Consider the following 3,931-nt stretch of genomic DNA (forward strand, 5'->3'; position numbering starts at 1 on the left):
CGACCGCGACCAGAGCTAGCCGGCCGGACGGGCAGCAGGGGAGGCCGAGGCCATGCCCGCCGCACTCCCCACTACACTGCAGGCCCGCCTGCCGAGCCAGCAGTGCCTCCAGTCCACGCCGCGGCAGCCCGAGGCTGCAGCCGCCGGATCTAATGGAGCTGGCACAGCAGCCAGCCATCCCACCGTGCCGGCCCGCCCTGCCACCTTCATCACGCAGCCGCCTCCGCGCCCAAATCCCGACTGCCCGAGGCACCGCTGCGTCGCCCTGCGGGAGCGCCGCGCTCCCCGTCTGCTCGCCACGTCTCGCGTCGTAACCACCAGGGGAGGAGGGGCCCCGCCGACGCCGACGCCAGCCGGGCTTCGCCCAACGGCGCCTTTTAGCGGCGGCAAGGGAAAGGGGTGCGAGTGACGGCGGCTAGGGTTTCGCCCAGCCGCCCGACCTCGCCTTCTGAGTTGCCCCGTCTCTTCCCATGGTTTGAACTCCATAGAAACTTTGATGCCATTGATTCCTGATCTCGGCTGCTGAGCTGAACTAAACTGCAGTGCCATCGATGAGACCGCCGTATCCCTCAAGCAGGACTCGTCATCCAGCCATCCAAGCATGCTTGTACAGACATGTACTTGAAGCTACAATTGCTTATGATACTCAATGGCCTCGTCAAGCATAGATGCCCTGTTAGTCTGTAACCCCACAAAGGCACAAACCAATGGAAATACTAACCCGTAATTTTCTATCACGAACACGAACTCAGCAGCCCTAAATTCAGGGACAAAGAAAGAAATAGAAAAAAGGGGATGACCTTGCTGTAACGCCTTCAGTCTTCACTTTGATCCTGCTCCTCTGCAGCTGCGCCCCAATGAATGGAAGAGGATTGGTAGTTAGGTTTTACTGCTTCGGTCGTCCGCGCAACCCATCCCACGTCCATCACCAGCCAATTGCTGACCAAGCATTGGAGCAACCCACTCACTGTCCCCTGGCCCTATAATCGAACGGGCCCACCGGCCATCCAACCTTAGCCCGAGCTTGTGCGTGCAAAAGGGATGGACGGTTGTCCAGCCAACAGGGGTAAAAAGGCTAACAGTAAAACCACCAGTGGTGGAAAACGCCGCTCGTGCAGCAATTGCTCTAGATAGCCAGGTAGCAGAGTTTTACAAGTAGAATGCAGACACGCCGCGTTGTAATTGGATATGAGGAACACATGGTTGCATAGGAATGATGGTGCAGTGAAAATGGAAGTCGCGATGCTCCATTTGAATTTCGCACAGGGGACCGCGATTTCATAGGAATCCTGGAAACATATTCAATTACTTTAATCCAGGATTTATTTCATGCAGATCTTCCAGAAGCTCTACAGAAGCCTAAACTTGCTTAGATGCTACTCCCTCCATCCGTGAGCTTGTTGCTAAATTTTAAATGGGAAATATGTGTAATTGCCATTGTTCCTATGTTTTCCTGCATGTGCTGGTTGCGTAACATGTATTGTTTATTTTCTATGTACATGCATGAAGTTGTCTCGAGAACGGCATTCGTGTGCCAAAATAACAAAGGGCATTGCTGAGAAGACCAATTTGGTGTGGGAGCCATCGAAGGATTTGAAGCACCTGAACTTGAAGGTTCTGCAGATGTCCGGATTCGAGAAGGAAGACAAGGTGACAAACTACATAAGGCTAGTCATGGAGCCAACTGTGGGGTTGAAGAGAATTGAGCTGCATGGAGAAGAGCCATGCGAGAAATGCGATGACATTGATGACATTGACCCGATGAGATCCCACGTGGATGAAGCCCGCAGGCGTCGGATTAAGGAGCGACTCACACATGGGCCCTCCTCATCCGTAGAGATAATAATATGCTGATGGATCTGGTCAAGGAATGCAGCTGCCGGAGTGATGATTGTGTATGACTACTAGGTACTGATAGCCTGGTAATGCTTGATTGGTGTCGACCTTGGAGCTTAGCTAAACAGTGTGTACTGTAGTCTAGATGCATGCTTTTCTTTTTGAGATTGGTCTCTTTCTTTTTAGCATGCACTAGTACAAATGCCAGTATCTTGCAACTGGCGTAGAAACTCTAAAACCTGATCCATGTGCTATTATATACCATAGTTTATATTTAATTCTGATAAACATTTGCTATTATTGTTTTTCAGAGTATGAAGTTTGGACGTTAGAAAAGCTTTCTTAGCGTTCTTTATCTGATGAAAGAGTAGTGGTTCGTGGGATAATTTGTGGATCATTATTCTTTTTTGGAAAAACATGAATATTCATTTTCTTAAACTGAATGTTTTATTAAAACTTGAATGTTTTTAAGGAGAACATTATTTCGACTTTTTTTATTGGAAATTTTTGCCAGTTTTTAGAAAGTGTGAATATATATAGAACTCTGCACATTTTTAAAACTAGTTTTACTATGTTGATTTTTTTAGACAGAGTTTATTGCTTGGTTGGGAAGATTCTAATTTATTTTTTCATTATTTAGGCTTGGCCCACATAAAGCACTTCACGTACACACTTCATTTACAGAGAGAACACACACTCTCTTTTCCTATATACTACTATAAAAAAGGGCACACACACGAACTCATTTCCCCTCACCCGTTTCCCATTCTCAAGTGTCCCCTGCCATACAGACCAATTCTCTAGATTTCTTTCCCTAATTGCTATTATATTCTTTGTTTTATTTTAGTTTTGCATCATCATGTCATCATGCCATTAAAACGCAAATAAATAAATTGCTTAGAGCTTTGATCTATTTAAAATAAGGGAATTCACGTGATGGTTCTCTTTATAACCCATGAACATATCCTCCCAATATTATTAGGGAGCTAGAATAAAACATCCCATTAATTTAGGAATCACTCATAAACACACTTGCAATTGAATTTCCTTTTGATTCCAAATATTCTAAATCCATGTGATATTACCGAAAAAGGCTTTCGCCCCGCTTTACAAATAAAGCAAACCGCCCAGAGCACACATATAAGATCTAGTACAGAACACGCACACCGAAGACACACATGAGATCCGAAGGTTCTGCTGAGGGCACAACTCAACAAGCCCAGAAATAAACACATAAAAAGGCTAAAGCCAAGGCGAGCGCTCGTCAATCATCTAGTTAGGCTCTGGAGGAGGCGGAGGGGGCGGCGGCGACAGGCGGGCGGCCATCGAACGAATGTCGGCGATGAAGGCGGAGATGGCGTCCCGGTCCCGAGGGCGGCTAAGCGATCGCCAGAGCTGCAAGAAACCAGACAGTTTGAAGAGAGCGTCAGTAGCCCGACGAAGCGGAGTGCGTTGAATCACAAGCTTATTGCGAATCGTCCAGATGGTCCACGCGAGGGCCCCAATCTCCAGCCACCTAATGTGGCGAGTGGGCAAGGGGGAGGTCCGGAGTTCGTCGAAGAGGTCAGGTAAGTTGGTGTGGCTCCAATTACCACCGACCGCCTCTCTAAAGCAACTCCACATAAACTGGGCAGAAACGCAATTGAAGAAGATATGGTTCGAGTCCTCGGGGGTACTGCAGAGCGGGCACAAGCCGGAGCCCGGACCATTGCGCTTGCGGACCTCAACCCCGGACGGGAGCCGACCGCGGATCCACTGCCACAAGAGGATCCAGATATTCAGAGGAACGCAAATGGCCCATACAGCTAGGAGGGGAGGCGGCGCAATGGAGGGGGCGATGGCAGAGTAGAGGGACTTGGTGGAGAATTGCCCCGATGGTTCAAGGCGCCACCGAACCTCGTCCGGGCTGGTATCGACATCCGGCACATGGAGGGCAATGCAATCAAGAAGCTCCTGCCAAGAGGCAGCTTCCGGAGGCCCAAATGGCCTCCAGAACACGAGGCGCCCTAAGTCAATAAGGGCCCGTTCGACGAAGATAGTCGGGATGACAGCAATGGAGAAGAGATCGGGGTACCGAGCTGCGAAGGGGGAGTCG

Source organism: Triticum dicoccoides, chromosome 7A, assembly GCF_002162155.2.
Source record: "Triticum dicoccoides isolate Atlit2015 ecotype Zavitan chromosome 7A, WEW_v2.0, whole genome shotgun sequence".
NCBI classification, from domain to species: Eukaryota; Viridiplantae; Streptophyta; class Magnoliopsida; order Poales; family Poaceae; genus Triticum; species Triticum dicoccoides.